Below are 24,805 nucleotides of genomic sequence, written 5' to 3' on the forward strand. Positions count from 1 at the left end.
AATGTAGGCGACATTTAATTACTCTAATAGCTATATTTAAAAGGGTGAAATAATTTTAATGTTACATTTTATTTAATCCCATATAACCAAAATGTAATCATTTCACATATAGTAAATATAAAAATTATGAATGAACAATTTTAAGTTCTTTTTTTATGTTAAGCGTATTTAATACTTAGAGCACATATCAAATCAGACTAGCTACATTACAAATGTTCAAGAACCACTTGTGGTTGGTGGCCACCATGTTGGATATCACAGGTCCAGATAATATACATTTAATTTGTTATTTAGTAATTTTATTGTTTAAAACATTTTTATTTTAGAGAGAGAGTGTGTGTGTGAGAGAGGGAAAGGGGCAGAGGGAGAGAGAGAGAGGGAGAGAGAGAAAGGGACAGAATCTTAAATGGGCTACATGCTCAGTGTAGAGTTCAACTCAGGGCTCAATCCTGCCATTCTGATATCGTGACCTGAGCTGAAATCAAGAGTCAGATGCCAAAGTGACTGAGCCACCCAGGCACCCCTGTTATTCAGCAATTTTAAATAGTATCTGTTGATTTCCTGCCATGAAAATGAAAATGTTAATACCTTCTACTACCCAATCTATCTTACAAATCTTGTTAAATTTATATTTTTAGCTCTGCCATTGGTCCTTTTTATTATTTGTAAAACCATACCAAATCTTTGTTTCTTATACCAATAGTAGACCAGTATCCCTTGAATTTCAACTATGCAAAACGTGGAAATCCATATTCCCTCACCTCTCTTCATCTCCCTCACTATACCTCCAAACTTTTGTCAGTTTTATCATTACTTTTAAATTGTCAAGGGTTCTAACTTATACATTCTGCTATATCACTGTAGTAAATTATCTTATTGTGTATTAGGTTTCCAGAAATATAAAACTAGTAGATAGCATTGAGAATATTGAAAGTTTAGAAATATTCGTTAAGCCAAGGAATATGATTAACCATTTTGGAAATACATTCTCACGCTCTTAATCTGTGCCACGTGGAGCAGAAGACTGAATATTAAGGACCAATAGATTCTTATTTCTCATATTCCATTACTCAGAATCACTCTTCAGTTTAGTTTGCTCCATTTGAGGACCACGGCTTCATCATTTAACTTTATGCATTTTCTTGGATTCTCTTATTACCTTTCATTTACCTTGTTAACTAAGAAATATCCTGGCCATTTGGTTTTTAGATCACCACACTTTTTAATCATGCCATTTAATACAGGAAGGTGACTGTCTTCTTAAAGACTTTCTCTGGTAGCCTACTAACTTCCTTTTCTAATTTGAATTTATTACCTGGCATGTCTGCTACTTAACTGTGGTTCTGGGATTTAATTCCATTTGCTCTATTGGTTAAATTCACAATTTTTTTATATGCCAAGTATTCCTCTTTTTAAAAAGAGGTATTTTATAGGATTATATCTTCTAGTAATTTTTTTTCCAAACACATGTAGGAGAGGTAAACTTTCTGACTCTGCATGTTTGAAAATGGCTCTATTTTTCTTTCACATTGTACCAGCCTATTTTAAATTTCCAAGAAACATCAAATTTCTACAGTAGCCTTCCATGTTATAAATGCACAACATTAGTGCGTTCCTATCCCTTGGAAGTCACAACCTAAGAGAATTGGTTACACAGTTAGGGGATAAAATAAATCCCTGGGCTTCTCTCCACTACAATATTCATGGTGAAGTTATATCCCATACTTTACCTTTAGCCACTGTTTCATATCAGTTGCGAAATCAAAGTTTCATTATACAGCCCTCCTGGTAAATACTTGGAGGAATTACAACACACTTCAGCATGTTTTGAAATGGCCTTTTTCCTGCCCATATTTTACAAAGGCATAATTGCGTAGTGGGAGCCTTTGGAAATTTTTAAGTATCTTCTGTGAACGTGGAGCAATGCAGACATGTTGGCCAAGCTGATCATTTTTGTGGTGGATCTCACACTCGTTTTGGCCATTTTTGCTATCCTCTATGCTGTTTACTTAATAGCAACTGCAGGTATTTTCATCTTGGCTGTTTTCTATATTGTCAAAAGGATGAACAAAAGTTGTGACTCCAGCAAGGACATCTGGGCGCTGGATTCCAGCACTGCTACCGGGAAACCATTTGCCAGCAACACAGGGGGAGTCAGGTCCAGGATGCTCCCTGTCCATCTTCCAGCAGCAAGAGGAGAGGCTTTCTTGCCCGAGAAGTGTGGTTCTGTCTTCTAGAGAGCAAGGAGCTATCTGTGGTGGAGGAGGCACATAGGAAGACCTGCCCACTCAACCAAGAGGTATCTTTTTTTAAATAATTTTTTAATGTTTATTTATTTTTGAGAGAGAGAGAGAGAGAGAGAGAGAGAGAGAGAGGAGAGAGACAGATTGTGAGCTGGAGAGAGGCAGAGAGAGAGGGAGACACAGAATTGGATGCAGACTCCATGTCCTGAGCTGTCAGCAGAGAGCCCGATGCAGGGCTTGAACTCATGAACCGAAAGATCATGACCTGAGTTGAAGTCAGATGCTTAACAGACTCAGCCACCCAGGCTCCCCCAAGAGGTATCTTTTTAAATACATCCTGTCCCCCAAATTATATAAGCTGCTGGTTCCATTAATTCTGGGTTCACCACCACTGAATGATACATTTTATTAAATAAAAGAAACATGGTGGTGGGCGGGGGTGGGGTGGGCCTGGGTGGCTCAGTGGGTTAAGCATCTGACTTCAGCTCAGGTCATGATCTCATGATTAATGAGTTCTGAGTTCCACTTCGGTGAGCTCAAGCTGCACTTCAGGTGAGCTTGAGCCCCACTTCCGGGGAGCATGAGCCCCACTTGGGGTAAAACATGAGCCCTGCTTTTCAGGTGAGCTCTCTCTCTCTCTCTTTCTATCTCTACCCCTCATGGGATTCTCTCTCTCTCCCTCTCTCTGTCCCTCACTCACCAGTGCCCTCTTTCTCTCAAAAGAAAAGAAAAGAGAAGAAAAGAAATGAAATGAAACTTGCAGGGACTCCTGGGTGGCTCAGTTGGTTGAATGACCAACTTTTGATCTCAACTCAAGTCATGATCTCACAGTTTGAGATCAAGCCCCGTGTGGGGCTCTGCACTGACAGTGTGGAGTCTGCTTGGGATTCTCTCCCTCCCTCTCTCTCTCTCTCTCTCTCTGCCCCTCCCCTGCTCATGCTCCCTCCTCTCTCTTTCAGAATAAATAAACACACACACACAAAAATAAGAAACTAATGTATCATATTATATCTTATTCCTTAATGAATTTGGATCAACCAGTATATTTTCTTCTGCATGAGGTTATTTTTAAGATGAGCATGTGCAACATTCATTTTAATTATCCCTTCCGTGAATGAGCTCATACAAGTAACATGCATGTTCAGGGTGCAAAACAGAAAGCAAATGCTTCTTATCACTGCCCCCATTTTCAAAAATGGAGTTGGCAGCCTCCATAAGGACTATAAACCATTTTTGTTTTCAACTGCAAGTCTAATTTACCCAGTAAATCAGGGAATCCTACCTGTGCTATTTTCTCTCCCAAGCATCGGTTAGCCACAGGTCACAAGTAGTTGAAACTTTTGTTTTTGTTCTTCAGTTCTTGGTAGAAAAGGGAGTTTGAGAAAATGGCCGTTCTTTCTATCTATGGGTTCTTTTCTTGACTCCAAGTGGTTGCCCTCAAGTGGACAATGTATTTTCAAAATGGTCCTTGGAGCAAAAGCAGTATTTGAAACATGTGAGATGACACACAGGAGGCTTCCTCTCTTTTAGGTTCGTGTTCTGGAACACTAGCGATTTTAAGGGGAAAAATTCATGCTGGTATAAGAATAATGCTCCAAACCCTGAAACTGGACTCCTTTGGAATTACTGGGGTGGCTTATTCTGTTTCACTGCTTTGGTCCAGTGGAAAGAGGGGGATCTGTTTTGTCATGGTTTTTGTCAGATAAATGGCCAACAGAGAGTCTGTTTGGGTGTTTATGGTATAAATCCAGATAATCCATGGCATAACTGTATTTTCTCAGGAGCAATATACAGCTAGTTTGCAGAAGACTGTGGTAAATTGACACAATGTTAGCCATTGTGATTACAGCTTCTTAACCAAGCCCTTGTCCTCATATTTCATCTCCATTGCCTTGTGGACTTTTGGCATCTAATTCTATTTCTTCCTGACAAACTGAAAAAAATCACTTTAGTCTCTATGTAAGATAAATGAACTCCTTACCAAAAAAAGTAGAATTTGACTCAATAAGGAGAAATAATGAACTTAGTCCCATGAACAACAAATACTTAAACTTTTAGTAGATCTTAAGCATTCTTGCCACACACACACACAAAACAGAAGGAAAATATGTGAGGTGATATGTTAACCAGCTCGAGTGTGGTGATTACTCCAAGATGTATACATATATCAAAATATCAAGTTATATATCTTAAATATAGACTATATATTTAATATTGTAGGCTATTATATTGTAAATATATGCCATATATAAAACATCAAGTTGTACACATTAAATATATACAATTCCTTATCAATAAAGTGAAAAAAAGGAATAGGAAAAAAATTACAAATAAATTCAACAAGAAAGAAAAAAATATACTTTTAGAAAACAATGAATTAACTTTAGTTTAATAATGTTACCCATGTTTCAGTCATGGTGTTGGTTCAAGAGTATAGTAACTGCTCCACTGAAGAAACTGATAAATTTTGTTGAATGAGTTAAGGGATTTAAAAATAATCCTCCATTACATAGTTCCCAGTTTTATAACAAAGTGCAGTGTGGGTAACCTAGCTGGTGGGATGTGGGGTGTCCAACCAGACCACACTTTAAACTATTGCCCCTGAGTGCTGACCACCTGCATTCCATTTATAATCACAGAGGCGTTATTTTGTGAAATGCTTTTTCAATTCTAAGAAAACTCAACCATCATGAAATATCACAAAAGAGGTACACAGAGTATGCACGTATTTGTCTTCAAGTCTTAGTTCACTCAGCAACTTCTCTAGATGGCACAGAAGGATGAGAGCATGGTTAGGTCAATTTTGACTCAGAAGAGGCAGAAGAACAGGTCCTGAATATGAGGCATTGCCTGAAGTCAGGGATCCTAGAGAAGAACTGAGGGGCAGGGAGGAGGGAGAGGAGCGTGAAGAAGGGGGGAAAGACCATGACATGTGAACATGGGGTGTGATTAAACTGAAGGATACCAAGGCGAGCATAAAACGTTGCCTTGTATAGCTTTTGGATACTTCAAGAAACTTCTACACTCAACTGTGCTAGCATTCAGGGGTAATGAGCCACAGATGTACCCCAGCAAGGATTTCTTGCATGGTCTTTGCCATTTTTACCAGAGTTCTCTCATTTTCTGTGTGTTCCTGATGTAAAGGATTAGGTCAATGTTAATGATCTGATAAGAAAAGAAACCAAAAGTGCTTTACATTTTGAAGATCTTGAATATCTTGAGCCTCCACTGCACACCTGTCTTACAGGTGCTTTCAGAGAATTGCTGGCCCTGCAGGGTGTTGGGTTTGCATGCCTTTCCAGATTTGTGCAGCTCCCTTGAGGTGCTTTTTGCATCCAGTGCTGTGACTATCCATTAGCCTCTATGTGGGTTCCAGAAAATTAGCTTTAGTTTAGCTGAATTCTAAATGCTATTAAGTGAGAATTCATTCCTAAGACCTATTATTTACCAACGATTCAACTAGGGCTCCTTTTAGCTTTATTTTATAGACTGTAGCAGCTCAGTCTTAAAATTCAAAAGGACCTTGAAAGTCTTTGGATACACTTCTCAGCCAATTAAGAAATACATTCTACAAAATCCCTGGAAGATGGTTGTTCAGGTCTGCTTAAACATTTTTCATGAGATGCATAAGACAGCCTGTTGTTAAGAAGTGCTTTATAACATCCAGTAGAAATCTGAGCCCCCACAACTGCCATATCTTTGTCCTATTTTTGCTCCATTAAGCAGTCTAGAAAATAGTTGACTAAGTACAATGACTTCACTGGAACCACAAATCCTAAGAAGAAAAAGGAGCTTCCCTCCTTATTTTCTACTTGCTACTCAAACCATGGAACAATGTTGCCCTTTGCAGTGCAAATAGCCCCATTTAAAACCATAACTTGTAAATAAATCTAGGATGTATTGTGTACTTTAATAGAGGAGTCTTAATTTGTCTTTCTGACTTCTTGTACATATTTGTTAATCAAGAATTTTGAAATTCATTTCTTCGAAGCTTCCTGAAGTCTGGGAGAGTTGCCAATTTGCACTGCAGAGCAGCATTTTATTAGTGTATTCATAACTATTCAAATGTAATTCTAATGCACTGACCCAATTTCACAGCACATCAAAAATTTAATTCAACCCCAGATGACTCTCCAGATGTCCAATAATCTTCCAGTGGATGTTGTTGTTTAGAAGGTCAGATGAATTTGAACATTTTGGAAAAATTGGCAAACTTGTCAATACAAGTTATTTGTGTATGAATTCAGAAACAGCCACACTTCAAGTATGCTAATCACTACAGAATGAAGCCCCCTTTATCAAAGGTAGCTGAAAGTGGAGAATTGGGACAGGGTCCAGTCATCCCATTTCTGGTGATCCTGAGACCAGCTAAAACCTATCTAGGGCTGGGAAAGGGAAGTCCCCATGGCCAGGATCCCTATGGTTTTGTTGCTAGGCTGGGGGCAGTTAGAATGCTAGAAGCCAAAGATTTTCTGGCTTTGTGGATGGCTGAGGGAAAGCAAGTTTTCACAACCTGCAAGACAAGAGTGCTCAAGTTTTGCAATGCATTCCTGGAATGCATCAACTCTTTTTTGTTTCTGCTTTTGGTGACATTGCTAACATTATATAAGTTTTCGAATCTGGGATTCCAATTAGGATCTTGACCACACTCGTTATTGGCAATTTGTGTCAAGTCGCTGCCCCTCTAGGCCTCTGTTCCCCTATCTGAAAAGAAGGAAATGTGAAACCAATGACTTGGAAGGCTCTTTCAAGTCTAAAATACTGTAAACTCTAGAGAATAACATGAGTTATAAATATGAAATGTGGTCAACCAAGATGGCAACTTGCATAGAGGATCTCTCAGCATCTCTCAAAATGCCTTTCTAATATCTGGGGGATTCATGAGATGTGAGAGCCCCCAAGGGACAAGGTGACAATTTTCAAGAGCATTTATAGAACTGAGGGAAAAACTCTTGGAATAAGTTTTCTTAGAGACCCAAAATGTATCCTGATGTTCCTATTGCACCACTTGCTTGTAAGTAAAGGGTGACATCACATGCACATCTGCATCCCATAGACATCAATTATCCCATTAGTTCCGACAGGCTGTCCAGACTTCTAAACCTGTGCATTCTTATTGTTACCTCTAAGCAAGGCATCTCTTTTGTGTTCTATATTGATCATGTACATTACTTTTCCTTCAGGATCTCAATTTGTTCATTCACAAAATAAATACATGGCATAAATAATACTAATCGCTACTCCTGGGCTAATATTATTATTTTAAGGGTTTATTGAATAGATGCTTATTGGTACTCACTGTACTAGACAGTTTGGCAAAACAAAGACATAGAATACATAACCTTTGACTTCAAATGGGTTCCTATTATGTTTCAATTTGAGGGAATCTATGAACTTGACATGAATTAGAAAACTCATGCAAAGTAATCAACTACTTAAAAAAATTTTAATACTTTTTTAAAAGTTAAAACTTCAATAAAAGCTCCGAGTTCGCCAATTTTAATTTCTTCACTTTTAGTAGCCTGTGTTTTGAATAAGCAAAGGAATGCAGGTTATCCAGTTGATTTGCATTGTAAATCATCTTTGTGCCTTAGAAGACAGGCTTTGCTAAAAGTAAATGGATTGATTAGCAACAATTTCTTGAATATGGTGCCAAAAGCACAGACAAAAAATTAAACATAGACAAACTGGAGTACATAAAAATTTAGAAACTTCTGTGCATCAAAGACAGTTTGTGTCTGTGCACAAACAACAAATTGAAAAAGCAACCCAAGAGATGGGAGAAGATATTTGCAAATTATGTACCTGATAAAAGGTTAATACCCAAAATATATAAAGAACTTTTACAACTCAACACCACCAGTAAAACAACCTAATGATAAAACGAACAAAGGACTTGAGTAGACATTTCTCTAGAGAAGATATACATATGGTCAATAAGCACATGAAAAGATGCTCAATCTCACTAATTATTAGGCAAATGCATATCAAAGCTACAGTGAGATACCACCTCACACTCATTGGAATCGCTACTATTAAAAACCAGAAAATAACAAGTGTTAGTAGAGGTGTGGAGAAATCAGACCCCTTGTACACTGTGGATGGGAATGTAAAATGGTATGGCCACTATAGAAAAACAGCATGATAGTTCCTCACAAAAGCAAAAATCGAATTACTGTATGATCCAGCAATTCAACTTCTGGGTATTATACCCCCCAAAATCGAAAGCAGGGCCTCAGAGAGATATCCATATACCCATGCTCCTGTCACTAATGAACATGAGGTCTGCCCCATTGATTGACTAGCTCCTCATGATGAATTCAATGCTGGTAGTCCCCACCATGGAAATTCTACAAATAAGTACTGTATATTCTTAGGTAAATTGAAAATGATTCATAGCAGGTTTCAGCAGCATTTATTAGATTTGCTTTCAGTCTTAAACGAGATAAGTCAATAATTCACTTGGTGCTCAGATGTAGTTAATTGTTAGGAAGGCTATTCAAATACTTTAGAGAAAATATAATTAACTCAATTAACTTAATTAACTGAAGGCCTCATTTGAAGGCTCCTATCGATAAAGACCAAGCCGGGACAACAGAGAACAATTGCAGGATATTTACTCTGTGATTGTTCTTATTCAAGACACTCAAATGAGGTGACAATCGTATTTCCAGAGGTTCAGGTTCATGATTTCCTTTGGGAATTAAGCCATCTGCTGCAAATGTCCACCTCTGAGTTATCCACATAGCAGTCCAGCCCATTCCTCATATTGCCTCATGTATGCTAAGAGTCTTGGCACCAAACTGAAATCATGTTTTTCCTCTTCTGGGTGAGGAGCTATAGGAATAAACGCCATTTGAAGTCTTTGTTTACACATTGCTGCCAGAGTAATCTTGGTAAAGGATAATGTGGGTAGTTCTTTTTATGCTTGAAGACTTGATATAGCACCTACTCACCTGAATGAGAGTAATGTGAATATCATACTCTAGTAATCGTATCCTTCTAACCACTTAGCACCAATTATTCCACTGCAGGTTGGCTGAGACTCAGCTGATGTGGGCTGTACATGGCTGGGCTGGGCTGTAAGCTGTTACAGGTTGGGTCCATATCTGGTCTACAGGTCCCTCATTCTCCTTGGACTGGATGCCACTTGAAGTATGATCATCTCAAGAAGGACAGAGGGACACTTGTGGACACTAAGGAGTAGGTTGGAGTTGGCACACTGTCACTTTGAATCATATTCCTTTGGCCTAAGAATGTCACATGACATCAATGGAATAAGGAGGTACCCTCCTTCTTCCATGGGGGTCATGAGAGGGAGGAGTATTTGCTGAATAATTGAATAGACCCATGAGAATAACATTTTTATAATCAATAGCATTATCAATATTATTAATTGGTCCTTATTTGCTTTGAAACAAAATGCAGATTTAACATTACCAAAGCGAAGTTTAATATAGGAGTTGAAATCCATGTGCTTTACTTTTTGAGATTTTCCATGATTCCAATTAGAAATAAATTGGGTCTATTTGCTAGAAAGAAGTGCTTAGAAGCTGAGTCTGCTCTTTCTGTGGCAGTTTCTCAAGGCTGGAAATTATTGCATTGTGTGTGCTCTGAACTCCTTCCTCAGCCTCCATCATCACTGCTGATGGCTCAGCTCCCCCACAAGGGTACATAGATTGGATCAAAGGTCAGTGCTGTCTTGGTAAAACAGCTTTGGGGCAGGGGCTTTGGGGCAGGCAACATCCTAGGTCTACCATAGAATGGCTCTGAACTTGGGCAAGTCATGTAAACTCACAAGTCTACAGTTTATTTAGTAAAATTTGCCCAAACTGACAAATAGGTTGCTGTATTGATTGAATGAGACAAAATATGGAAATATATTTCAAAATATTAACCAGAAAATACAGAGACTACAATCTCTGTGGGTTTTAGTTCTCTTCCACTGTGTTTATTTACTTAATTTCTCTTACTAGTCAAGAGTCACTGAGAGCAGAACAAAATTTTTCTCCTATGGATCAATAGTTAAATAACATTCTTATATTAATTAATTATTCTTAGAGATCACTGACAAAAATTTATTATAATAAAAATGACCAATTGGTGAATTATTTAAATTTGGTTTCAATAATATGGGTTACCACACTTGTTCCAAAATTTCCATTTCAGAATGTCACCTAACAGATATTGACCACAAAAGAGATAACTTATTGAAGCAAGTGATTTTTCTCATTTTGTTAAAAATGATAATTATTCCAATATATAACTGAAGTCTTATTAATATTTAATCAAGTAGCACTCTTAAAGTATTTAAGAATTGTCAGAATTCTGGGGCATCTGGGTGGCTCAGGCGGTTAAGCGTTCTCATGGTCTGTGAGTTTGAACCCTGCATCAGGCTCTGTGCTGACAGCTCAGCTTCAGACTCTGTCTCCCTCTCTCTGTGCTCCTTCCCCGCTCATACATACACTCTCTCTCCCTCTCTCTCTCTCTTTCAAAAATAAATAAACATTTTAAAAAATGAAGAATGTCAGAATTCCTCATTTCACTTTACATGTGGTTTGTTGAATAAGAAAATGTATGACTAATTCATACATTCTTAATATTTTTTTTCATCTCCAGTTTTGATTGCCAGCAGTTTTACCAAATAACATCTCTATGAAACACTATGATTTCAAGTCACTGTTGGTCTTGACAAGTTCAAAAGGAGCAAATAACAGATTTCTTTTAGAACAAGATTCATGTATCTGAGGCAGGCCTGCCAAATTTAAGACAAATGAACTTGGGAAGGCTCTGTTCCTAAGGGTTATTCACTTCACAGCCAGGTTTATTTAACTGGAGACCACTTATAGTATGAATGAGAAAAATAATATAAACATAACTTTTGTGGAATCATGGGATAGTTCATATGCTCACACATCTCAAATATGTAAATTAATCATTCAAAAAAAAAGAACAATTTCTGAAAATGGACATGACTATAAAAAAAACCATCAGTAGCTGTATAAAATCCATCTTGCTTATATTATACTAGTGTTTTATAAACACCAGTATATGGATAAATATTAATTTTCTCCAGTTCCTTTACTCTGAAATGTTATAGATGCTGGCAAAATTCTTGAGTTGCCACATAAACATTTTTAATACTCCCAGAGTTAGGAAAACCTCAAAACTCCAACATGGAAATGCTGACATCAGGATATAAGATAACACATTTTAAAAGCCTCCAAATGAATTGCTGCATGATAGGCTTCATTCCATTGTTTTAAATGGGATGAAATAGTCTTCCTTTAATTTTTTATTTTTTTGTATTCTTTTCAATGAAGAATGCTTAAGCTCCTAAGAAAGCCTGAGGTGCATGAAATAGAGGATACGAATGCAAAAAGATTTTAATTCTAAGTAGTAGCATATCAATCAATGGCTAATGTGTTTCAATTCTTCAATCTTTCAATGCTCTTTGCACTGTGACTTTACAATCCCCATCAGAAGGTGCTGTGTCTGTTTTCCCATTTCCTTAATCTGGGCTGGTCTTTGGACTTGGTTCAGCTAATAGAACATGTTGGAAGGGAGCCAGTTCCTGGTCTATACGTTGCGGGACCTCCCCACTTCCACACTCTCTCTTGGACTACTGCCAGCATCTTGGGAAAAAGCCCCTGCCAGTCTGCTAGAGGATGAGCTCATGTATACAGCAGGGCCCTATTGTCCTAGCTAAGGCCATACTAGACCCACCTATAGCCGGTGACTCCCAAACATGGTGAGAGGGCCCACCTGTCTCACCCACACCTGACCACAGATGTGTAAGGGAATCCTGTGAGACCAGAAGACCCACCTTGCTGGCTCATAAACCTTTGAACAGTAATACCTACTTACTATTGTTTAGCTACTACTTTTGGGCTACTCTAACTCATGTTGAGAATGCAGTTTCTTAGAAGATCTAAATGTTTTTTGTTTTCGTTTTTATTTTTGGTTTTTGTTTTATTTACAGAAGCTGTTTTCATGCTAGATTTGCTCAAATTCACATTGGTTTTGTAGTTCTGAGGAGAATTCATTGGCTTAAGGCTGTTTTCACAGAAACTCACGTGTGATGTAATTTTGTCCTGTATCTTAGGCTACTAGAAGCCTGATCATGCCACTGGCAAAGAAGTAGCCAAATAATTTCAAAAGGTGAAGAATCCAAATCCCGTCCTTAAAAAAAAATTTAAAAATTAAAAAAAAGAAAGTTTAGTAAAACGAGTATTAGTTTGTGGATTTTTTTAAATGTTCATTTATTTATTTTGAGAGAGTGGGGGAGGGGCAGAGCAAGAGGAGAGAGAGGATCCCAAGCAGGATCCACACTCGCAGCATAGAGCCCGATGTGGGGCTCAAACTCATGAAACCATAAGATCAGGACCTGAGCCGAGATCAAGAGTTGGATGCTTAATGGACTGAGCCACACCAGTGCCTCTTAGTTTGTGGATTTAAAGGCTGGTTCAGTTGAACTCACAGTAATGAAAGCAGAAAAGATGTCAAGAAGACAGAATTAAGTCTGAATATAATTTTTCCCTCAAAATGTCAACATGTATATTAAAATGTATACAAAATTATGACAGGTTGGGTAAACAGCAACAAATACATGTTGTATAAAATACAGATAATATGAGGGAATACAGAAAAGGCAAACTTTTAAGGGATGAACAAATCCAGACCAAGAAAACATTAATAAAAAGTTCAAGGTGTGATATAAATATTAGAGAAGTTCAAATTTAAAGAAGAGGAGTCTGAAAGAGACAAAACACAGAAGACAAAAAGTCTAATCCACAGCAATAATTACCTAAGTAATAAGATAGCAGAAAATGTTAAACAATAAATATCATAACAAAAAAAAGTGAACCATGAACTGTAAGAAATGCTAGGAAACAAAACAGATCATAGATACGTAATAATATGAAGTTCTGAACAAAATAATTGAAGCTAAAGTAATAAAATATATAAAAAGCTATATCCTAATAACAAGTAATATACTTTATTTCAATCAGTCATATTTACAAAAAAATTTTGTATGAATTAGAATGAAAAGTAGAAATAATATTAGACTATGCTCAAGATGTGCGCACACACACACACACACACACACACACACACAAAATAAAACTAATAATAACCAAAATTAAAGAGAAAAGCTGCAACTACCTACAATCTTAAAATTTTTCTTCAGGAAAACGTCTGGGAGCAAAGAAGTAATCAGAATTGAAATTGCAGAGTATTTCCAAGGTTATTATAATTAAAACACTGAACATTGAAACTTAAAAGCTGAGAAAAATACATAGCCTTACATAACTATGAAACTAACAAGAAAGAATAAAAGCAAAAGAATCAACTATGGAAGGTCCAAAGTTAGAAAGATTAACAACATAAACTTAAGGAAAAAAATAACAAAGATACAAAGAAACTTAATGAACTAGAAAACAGAAAAAAGGTGGCTATATAAATTGAAAAGCAAGTAAAGAGGGGCAAAATAGTAATACAACAGGTAACTTACTGCTGAACCTAATTAACGAAGGAGAAAATACAATACTGACATTTTAAAATAGAGAATCAAAAACACAGAGGTGCTTCAAACTACCCAAAATATTTTGCAAACTGCATTAAACTAAAAAAAATTTTCATTTCATCTCCTTTTGAGTCATGACCATATACTATTGTGTTTTTGCTTTCTAATGTGAGAGAATGCATGCACGTGCCACTGGAGGAGAGGGGCAACGGGGAGAGCAAGAGTAAAAATCTTAAGCAGGCTACACACTCAGTATGGAGCCCAATGCCAGGCTCAATCCCACGACACTGGGATCATGACCTGAGCTGAAATCAAGAGTCAGATGTTCAACCAACTGAGCCACCCATGCCCCTATACTATTGTTTTGAATCTTCTGGGTTCCATGGGTAGGGTGCACAGGTTGGAGGTCAAGAAGTCAGGTGTGATAGGGGTTTGGGGGGAATGGAGATTGGAGGAAAAGGACCCAGAGACCATATTTTGGGCAAGGATCATCTGGAAGCAGGAATGGGCTGAAGGAGGTGGTGGCTAGCTAGGTGTCAGCAGCCAAGCCAAGGCAGGGAAGGAGAGAGCCCATAACAGAGAACGTGCATGAAAATGGGTCTATCCAGCAAAGGGGCCTGCAGCAGGGTTATTTTTGCCACCTCATCTTTCGGTACACTTCCCCAAGTACCCCATTGGCCATCTCTCAGAATCTTTCATAGTTTTTTTTTTAATTTATTTTATGTTTATTTATTTATTTTGAGAGAGAGAGAGAGAGAGTGCACGTGCGCACATAAGCAGCAGAGGGGCAGAGAGAAGGAGAGACAGAATCCTAAGCAGGCTCCACACCATCAGCACAGAGCCTGATGCAGGGCTCCAGCTCACAAACCCGGAGATCATGACCTGATCTGAGATCAAGAGTCAGACACTTAACTGACTGAGCCACCCAGGTGCCCCTCTCTCATAGTTCTAAAATGCACTATGTGTGTTTGTTTTCCAATATTTACTTAGACTTATTTTGTAACAAATATCTGAATGAGATCTATTTAACATAATTTTTAACATGACTTGATTTGGTACTCCTGGTTTTGGAAATGCATATTACACGAAAAGGAGGGTCTAAACCTCTTTGTTCCCTCAGCAGGAAATTAGAAAGGGCAGGTTCCTCTGAAAGAAGCAATGTTTTGTTTCTTCCTTTGAAAGTGCATTTTAACCAAGCCGAATAGATGCTAAGCATTTGGTCAGTAATTTGACACTGAAGAGCAATACACAATTTGTATCTTATTTCCAGTTTCCCACAATGAGTGTTAATTCCTCCCTGCTTTTGCTTTTGCTATTTTTCATGAGCAGGACATTTACTGATTTCTTCTCTACTTGGTAAACTCCAAACCAGGTTCAAACTAAAAAACAAAGTTTTACATTTAAACTAAAACACCTCCATTTTAGTGAAGGTTTTCCTGGTAACCCCAGGCAAAATAAACCCCTACTTCTGTGAGTTCATATTGTTTTGTTCTTAAGCATGGCACTAATTTTGTATTGTATTTACAGTCCTGTCTCTTACTAAGCCACAAGCTCTTCAAAGGTCCAGTGAAGGAACCTGCAGCCCCTCAAATGTTATAGATTTTAACATTAAGATAAATGCATTTGAAATTAAATACTTAAATTTTTTATTTTTTTATTTTTTTAAATATTTTTAAAAAATATTTATTTATTTTTAAGAGAGAGAGACAGACAGAGTGTGAGCAGGGGAGGGGCAGAGAGAGAGAGGGAGACAGAGAATCCAAAGCAGGCTCCAGGCTCTGAGCTGTCAGCACAGAGCCCAATATGGGGCTCAAACCCACAGACCATGAGATCACAACCTGAGACGAAGTCGGATGCTTAACTGACTGAACCACCCAGGCACCTCAAATACTTAAATATATGTACATGTTCAATTTTTCATTGCAGTAGTGGTAATGGTACCTGGCTTTGCTAGATCTACTCCAAATTTTAGTCAATTAAAAGAGTTTTAATGTTTCAAGGTGATTATCTTTCCAGAGGGAATAATTATTCTCTATTATGATTATTAATTAGATTTTCCAATTGGGTTTGATTGAAGAGAGCCACATTTTTAAATATGCCAGTTCACTCCTCATTTTATCTAGCACATGAATACATAGGACTATATTTGGATTCCAAATAAGTAATGAGAAAAGAGAAGCATTCAGGGTTTGAAAAGAATGAATTACACCACCCCAAGGTGATCTGTTTGTCTGCCATGATAACTAATGCAGCGTTCCCTGATAACCAAGAGGAATAAGAAATACCTTACAAATACACCATATTTAAAATAACCTATATTTTAATAACCTACTCCGACATGGATTTTTATTTTCTTGGAGAGCTAATCAATGATTTTGCCCCCAAATTGTATCACATGTTTGTTCATTTAATTTTTCAATCAATAGTCATTCATTAGATACCTGTCACTTTAGCAGGCACTATATGCTAAAGACACATAAATAGCACAGGCAAATGTTTTAAAAAGTAAAATTATGTTATGCATTCATCACTGCCTTGATCCCCAAGAAAACATATAGCTTATCCTTGAAGAAAAAAATGCAATTACATTATATACTTGAAATGGATATAATGTTATTTGTCAATTATATTTCAATTAAAAAAAGAGAGAGAAAGAAAAATCCGCAGGTTCTCTGTATAGGGTATGGCTCTTAGCTTTCCCAACAGCTAATAATGGTTTATTTTTTCATTTTTTTTTTAACTTTGGGACAGTGAGACACAATTTGCCTCATAATCATAGCAAATATGGAAACAACGCCCGCAAGCATTTCCTAAGGATGAGCATGCACGTTTTGTTGAACTCATTGATTCCAGTTGGGTAAGAGTGTTTCTTCATGGTGAAAGAAATAGGCTCTCCCATTAGGGCCGATGTCACAGAGCAGGTAGGGACAGGTCTCAGGCTCACAGTTACAAGGCCTCATACTTAGACTCTGTGATCCCCACCGGAGTTTACATGTACAGTCACAAAAGGAAGCTAAAGGGTTAAAAGATAATGCCCCATGAATTCTTGAAAGTAAATATTGAAAATACACCCCAATGTTTAACCCAATTTCATCATTTATTCATTTCTCTTCTTTTTTTCCAGCATGCTAGATACCTTAAAAGGTAAAAATGACATGAGGATAGGGGCGCCTGGGTGGCTCAGGTGGTTAAGCGGCCGACTTCGGCTCAGGTCAGGATCTGGCGGTCCGTGAGTTCAAGCCCCGCATTGGGCTCTGTGCTGACCGCTCAGAGCCTGGAGCCTGTTTCAGATTCTGTGTCTCCCTCTCTCTCTGACCCTCCCCCGTTCATGCTCTGTCTCCCTCTGTCTCAAACATAAATAAACGTTAAAAAAAAAATTTAAAAAAAAATGACATGAGGATAAAAGGGAATATGGCAGTGGTACTGTATTAGCGTTGTATAGTGACAGGTGGTCACTATACTTGTGAACATAATATAACATATAGACTTGTTGAATCACTATGTTGTACACCTGAAATTCCTGTATGTTGTGTGTCAACTACACTTCAATTTTTTAGAAAAAGTTTTCATCAAAAAAAAAAAAAAAGTGAAAATGTCCTAGAACTCTTTCAATCTCTAAGAGACCCTACTTTTCAATAAAAATTAAGGTTTTGGCTAAATTATTTGAACCATGATTCTGGCTCAGCATTCTCATTGCCTTCTTAAATCCTTTCTTAAATCCCTTCTTAAATCCCTTCTTAAAAATCAAAGCTCTGGGAAAAACAAGCCAATACATAGAGCTCTCAAATGTATCCCTCAATAGAGTGCCATAAAATACTTTAAGATAGTATTTACTTAAAATTTATGCCCCTCGGGTCACAGAAAACACACTCTCATATCCTTTCTCTTATTTTTATTTATTTATTTATTTATTTATTTATTTATTTATTTATTTATTTTCCTTTCTAAATGCCATTAAGATGAAATGAGAGGGACGCCTGGGTGGCTCAGTTGGTTGAGCGCCCATCTTAGGCTTGGGTCATGATCTCATGGTTCATGGGTTCGAGCCCCACATCGGGCTCTGTGCTTACAGCTCAGAGCCTGGAGCCTGCTTCCGATTCTGTGTCTCCCTCTCTCTGTGCCCCTCTTCTGCTCACATTCTGTCTTTCTTTCTCTCTCAAAAATAAATAAACATTAAAAAATTTAAAAAAAAAGATGAAATGAGAATATGGGGCAGAATTCCAGGTCTTTCCTTGTTCCCAATTCCAGAGGTGCCATATATAAATACCCCCTTCCAAATTCACCCCTTATATCTTTTCACAAGTGTAATTACAAGGAGAAAATTTTTTATTTTATTCTCAAAGGGAGATTGAAACTCTAGAAGAGTTATAACTACAAACATGTAAAAGTATGTTTTTAAGTAAATGAATTTCATTGGATCTCTCCTTATATTTCTTAAAATTTGAAAATACTAAAAAAAGGTCTACCATATTCTGACATTAAAAATAAAATTCTATGAAAGGAAGAAGTCAAAAAGCTGTTCTCATATCCCCTGCCCTTAAGGCAAATATCAAGAGCTTGATATTTGTTCTTCCCAACTTTCCTTTATGCTTATTCTGAAATATGTATGTACTTACAAAATATCAGGCTACACATATCAGATTAAACTTGACTGTTCCATTTAAAAATGTATGCTTCCTAGGTCATTATGTGTATACCTATTTACGATTGCTGAATATTAGCAACTTTTTTAATATTGGCAAATTTTTTTCCAGCTTGGTAGGTGGAGAATTTTACTTGGCATTTTGAAAAATTACCTATGAGTTTAATGTTGCTTATATTCCAAAATATCTTAATCTACGAATATAAAACATACTCAGAATTCAGATATTTCTCAGAAACCCTACAGCAGAGAATTGCTAAGAAGTTTTTCTTGAGCAACTGTTGGATTTTTTCTATTTTTAATTTATTTGGATTGCACACAGATTATGAAATTTATAACCCTATCTTCTCGATCTAACTGTGCATATATTTTTTTTTTTTTTTGCTGAGAGGAAGATATTCAAAAGAAAAACCATAATTATTATTAAATTATACATTTATTTTGATATTATAACAATCAAACAGTAGATAAACTAAAAAGTCCTCATCCTTCCCGCATACCACTTCCCAGAGGCAGTTGCTGTGAACAGCTTGGTGTTTATTCTTTCTTTTTTTTAATTTTTTTTAAATTAAAAAAAAAATGTTTTATTTATTTTTGAGACAGAGAGAGACAGAGCATGAACAGGGGAGGGGCAGAGAGAGAGGGAGACACAGAATCTGAAGCAGGCTCCAGGCTCTGAGCTGTCAGCACAGAGCCCGATGTGGGGCTTGAACCCATGAACCGTGAGATCATGACCTGAGCTGAAGTCGGACGCTTAACCGACTGAGCCACGCAGGCGCCCCTTGGTGTTTATTCTTATGAGCATTTTCTATGCATAGACCTATATCTATAGTTCATTTAATCTGTGTCTGTAAGCTCCATTGGTATCTGACTCTAATTACATATATCTCAGACACCAGCTTATTTCTTCCTCTTTAACAGCTATATAACATTTCACTGTATAAACATGCTGCAATTTTTAAATCATTTATTTGTGTTGATAGAAATTTAGGTAATTCCAGCTTTCATGTTTATATAAGATATTTCTTTGCAAACATATAGGAATAGATCTTTACAGTAAATCTGTAAAGTGGAACTTTTTGGTCAAAATGTGTACGCCCACTGAAAAGTTAGTAGATGTGTCCTCCAAAAAGTTTATATCAATTCATATCCTTACCAGCATACATCAGGCTGGTTTCCCCTTCCCAAACCCTAACGTAATGATGTCATTCATTACTCAATCTGATGGGTAGAAAAGAAATTCTATCTTAAAAAAAAACACACAGATTAAAAATTCTAAATATGATTCAGCATCATTGAATATACTACTGGACATTTATCATTTGAACAATGTTCTTTCATTTCCCAAGAGACATACTCAGTATGTGACCATTAAAATGGCTCTAAGTTTCTAAAACCTAAAAGTTTTCTCTGTGGAGCAGTACACAAATGATCAGAGGCATGGAAAATGGACCATACTAACTAAAGATCCTTTAAACCTGTAACCCAGCTTGTTTTAGAAGAAGCAAAACGTATTTTTACTAGAAATTAATATTTCAAAATATATCAATATATATTCTAATTTTTTTTTCAACGTTTTTTATTTATTTTTGGGACAGAGAGAGACAGAGCATGAATGGGGGAGGGGCAGAGAGAGAGGGAGACACAGAATCGGAAACAGGCTCCAGGCTCCGAGCCATCAGCCCAGAGCCTGACGCGGGGCTCGAACTCACGGACCGCGAGATCGTGACCTGGCTGAAGTCGGACGCTTAACCGACTGCGCCACCCAGGCGCCCCTCAATATATATTCTAAAACCCAAGTACCATGGTCATCAGGTGTCTTGAAGAGTCCAATGTGTCAGATATAGCTAATTAAGGCCAAAGTTAGCTCTCTTAAACCTTGAAATTTTATAGCTATTGAAAACAGACAAGGGCTTTTCAAACTTTAAAGTGCTAATGCATCAACTGACGTCTTGTTCAAATGCAGATTTTGAATTCTACGGTGGGGCCCAGGATTTTGCATTTCTGTGCCACTGCTGCTGGTCTGAAGACCACACTACTGAGTTGGGAAGGCTTTAGACCTCAACCAGTTTAGCTCATTTTATAAACAGAAAAAATGATTAATACACCCTGATACCCACTTTTTTAACTTAAAGAAACACACAGAATTTCCTTAAGTGTTTTAAGCTAACGAACATCCTATTTGTGTGACATAAATAATATGTGAACAGACTTATGAATAATACAACATCTGTAGCTCTTAGAAAAGAAAACAGTTAATTAGGGATCACATGAATTATGTAATAATTTTTAACGTTTAATGTTTTGTTCTTTCTAGGTCATTCAAGCTGCTATCTACACATGAATAACAAAGAAATGCTCATAAACAAGCAGAAATACCCAGGAGGCACGAAGAGTTATAATACTTCAAAAATGTGCGTCTTGTGACAGCACAGCCACAGAAACGGTAGATTTTAGAACTCTAAAAACTCAACCTTGAAGAGATAAAAATGCTATCCGACAACACAGTACTGAAACTTAACGAAATGCCTCTGGAGCTTGAAATACCTAGAGCCGCCAAAATATTCAAGAATGAAACTGAAAAATGTTTCTTCAAAACGCTAACCAAACGTGAGCATATTTGCCATCATGGCAAAAGTGACTACTGCTTTTGCTGGTCTCAACCTGGGCCAGGTGGGGCATCCTTCACTGTCTGACTGAAGACAGTGTGAAGGCCATGCTTCCTTCTACTCGGACCAGATGTGATTTGTCTCTCCACCATAACATCCTGTCAATAACCGTACTTGCCACACATCACATTCTCTGTTTTACGTGCTTCAGTTACTTGTAGTTTTTCCTATTTCATCCTTAGATTATTCTCTTTAAGTTTATTTGAGAGAGAGAGAGAGAGAGAACACACGAGTGCGAGTGCAGGGGAGAGGCAGAGAGAGAATCCCAAGCAGGCTTGGTGCTGCCAGCACAAAGCCTTGATGGGGCGCTCAAACCCATGAACCGTGAGATCATGACCTGAACCAAACAAAGTCAGATGCTCAACCCATGGAACCACCCAGGTGCCCCAATCCTTAGATTGTCCTTATGCTATAGCAGCTGCATCTCAGCTGCTCTGTATTGTCAACAGTGCCTACCCAAGTGCTATGAATATTCATAAGCTTTTCTTAAATCCCCACAAAATCTACAGCCACAGGGATCAATGCTGTATAATCCAAGTAAAGATGAAAATGAATGAGGAGGACCGTCAGCTGAGGAATGAGCTTAACAGAGTTCTCAAAAATTCAACAAGAAGGAGATGATGTTCGAGTCCTAAGCATCTGTTCACATCTTTACTCGTGGTTAATTCCTTAAGAGTAGTGAAATCAGTGGCTGAATCCTAATTTTAAGAATTCTAGTTCCCATCTTTGTTTATTGGAAGTGAAGATGAGACTCTGACAGTGTCAGAAGAGCAGTTGGGCTGAGAAGGTGTCAGAGGAGCCATTGGGAAAGGAGAAACATGGGAAGCTTGGCATCCTGTAATGTGGACCAGCACTGGATTCTCAGAAAGCTGAGCTGGACACAAGAGTGTGTATCAAGGAAGTTTACTTTGGGAAGTTTCATCCCAAGGAACTGGATTGAGAGACTGGAAAGAGGAATACAAGGAACGTGTGTTATGAAGCTCAACAAAACTGTGGGCAGTTGGGGCTTCATCCTCCAGGGGACACTCTGAGAAGGTGTGGAGCATACACTGCAAAGTTGTCCACCAGAAGGACAAGGAGAAACGATCCATCGGCTTTCTTTTCCCACTGGTCAAGAGTGATGGGAGGCAGGGGGATGATGGTGTTCATGACTTTGCACTTCCAGGATTGCCCGATTCAGAATAGCTGAATGGTTTCTAGAAGTTATCTTTTTTTTAATGTTTATTTTATTTTTGAGAGAGAGTGCACTAGTGGGGGGGAGTGGCAGAGAGAGGAGGATGACAGGATCAGAAGCAGGCTCTGCACTGACAGCAGAGACCCCGATGCAGTGCCTGAACTCATGAACCATGAGATTGTGACCTGAGCTAAAGTCAGATGCTTAACCAACTGAGCCACCCAGGAGCCCCTCCAGGAAGTATCTTAAGAGATGTCAAAAGAAAAGGTCCAGAGCAGAAAGCAAAAGATAGATGTGGCCATTGATGTAGGGTGCTGGCAGGTGACACCTTCACCAAGCTGGGTGCTGTAAAAAGGCGGGCAGAGAGGATGTGATCTAAGACACAAGAGGGTGCTGACACAAGCTTGTAGAAGCACATGAGTCTAATGCAGATCTGTCTGCCCTGGAAATAATGATTATAGGTTGATAACCATCCCTTCTGAACAACAGTCTGTGAAGGGAGCCCAAAGACCAATAGGTAGCCAGAGAGAGAAACTAGATGGGGAGTGGAAGAAGCTAGGGCATTGGGAACATTGCCGTTGCCTAGAACCAAACTCCACCTTCTCTATGCTTCAAACATAGACCAACATGTAGGTTGGAGTTTTTCTTTCTCTCTCCTTATGTCTTTGATATTTGATTGCTACTTATTTTAACTTGCCAGCTCTAACAGAGAGCAATGCCATCTGCCAGCCATTTTTTATCTGCTCATTAAGTTACTTTAATGGCTTTAGGTGCTCTGAGTTTTAGGGAAAGCTCTCAGCCTTTTCTGCTCATAACCAATCTTCGTTTGGGTTATTCCAAAAGCTGCCCCTGAGGAAAGGATGTGGGTCCAAGTGGTCTACTTGGGAGGTGACCCCAGGAGGTGCTGTGAGTGGGGAGGGAGGGAGGGAAAGAAGGCAGCTGGTGCAGATGTGCGCATGAGCAGGTTAGCGGTATCCAATTTTTCTGGGAGTATGCCCCACTGAGTGACAGGGTAACTGGCGTGTATGTGCACTGAGTCCAGTTCCTAATTAGTTGAAGTTTACTACTGGGAGCATTAAGCTGACTGTAGCCCTAAGCTGCCTTCCACACAGGCAGACAGAACATACTTCCCTAGTGCCAAGGAAGCCTCCAGGCAGAGAAAGCAAGCAGAGAAGTGTGGCTGGTTGAGGTGGAGGGGTGGGTGGTTACTACCGCTACAATGAATCTAGAAGATGGCAGAAGACATCAGGGCAATGGTAGTAGCTCCTACAATACACTCTGAAATTATTTTGCAAAGGGCAAAATGTCCAAACATGGAGAAAAACAACAGCAACCACCTCCTTGTGGCATCTAGATGGAAAGAATAGTCAATTAGTACAGGGTAGGAAGGAATTAAAATCAGCTTTGAAACTGAGGTCATTTTTAAAACTGCAGACAAAACATTCAAAACAGCATTGAATCTCCTTAATAAAAATTCCCTTGCTGACTGAAGAACACATTGGGAAAGAAACCGACATGTTTACTGCTCTGGCCTATAAACAAAGGACTTCACCAACCCCTGTTAAATATCAACCGCTTGGCTCTGTTTCTCTACGAACACCCAGAAACCGGAAACCTGGGAGCTTTTGATTCTCTTGTACTAGTCATTGTTCTGGACCACCACCAAGGTGGAGTCACTCAAAGATGAGAGGCAGTTTAACCTATTTTTTCCTCCACCCGATGCTTTCCATTGGAAAAGCTTAATGAAAACTTGCCATGGATTTAGGGGATTTCACCATGGTTAGAAGACTGCACAGAGCACAAAAGGGAGGCTACAAAGCAAATACTTTCAGTGGCTTCATACGTTAAAAATTCACCCCAATTCTTCATTTTCTGTACTCACCTCTGCCACAGCCTTTCAGTGAGCTGAGACAGCCCCTCCTTCGGATCTGGGCTTGGCCACATAACTTGCTTTAAACAATGTTAATGGACATGACAAAAATCCAAATGTTGGGCTTGTCTTCGTGGCATTTGTGATCCTCTGTGAGAAGAATATGTCCTAAGTAACTGCCACCCCTCCCTCAGCCCAGAATGAAACAGGGAGCTGACTTGACCCCAATCCCAGCCAGAAGCTTCCATGATGAAACACAACACCTGAAGCAAAGCTGCCCAGCCAAGCCCATTCTAGATGAGATCAGAGCAGTCAACCTGAGAACTCAAGCATGCAGACAGCTGCTTATGGTTGTAACCTGCTGAATCTGGAGGTGAATTTATTATGCAACATTATTGAGGCATTGTAATCTTTCTCAATAAATACCAAAGTATCCAATATACTAATTCCCATTTATTTTTATTTATATATACAAAGCATTTATTATACCAAAGTATTTATTATCCATAGAGGAGAGAGATTGAGGGAGAAGAGTGGAGAATGAAGACTTTTCCTTTTACTCTATTTCTGTAATTAGGAATTTTTTTATAACTATGCACTACTTGTTTAATTTATAAGGAAAATAAATCTGACAAACGTTGTTTCCACAAATGAAAAGGAAACAAAAATATTAACATGTT

The 24,805-nt window shown here is 38.2% G+C and overlaps 1 long non-coding RNA gene across 1 annotated transcript; it reads left to right on the forward strand.

The window, feature by feature from the left end:
• Positions 1 to 1,773: 1,773 nt before the first annotated feature.
• Positions 1,774 to 24,565, forward strand: LOC128773493 (uncharacterized). The gene is made up of 2 exons (XR_008417784.1): positions 1,774 to 2,299; positions 20,730 to 24,565. It is a non-coding gene; the product is annotated as an uncharacterized LOC128773493 (long non-coding RNA).
• The last annotated feature ends 240 nt before the right edge of the window (positions 24,566 to 24,805 follow it).

Source organism: Panthera pardus, unplaced genomic scaffold (genome assembly GCF_024362965.1).
Source record: "Panthera pardus isolate Hobbes unplaced genomic scaffold, ASM2436296v1 HiC_scaffold_25, whole genome shotgun sequence".
Taxonomy (NCBI): Eukaryota; Metazoa; Chordata; class Mammalia; order Carnivora; family Felidae; genus Panthera; species Panthera pardus.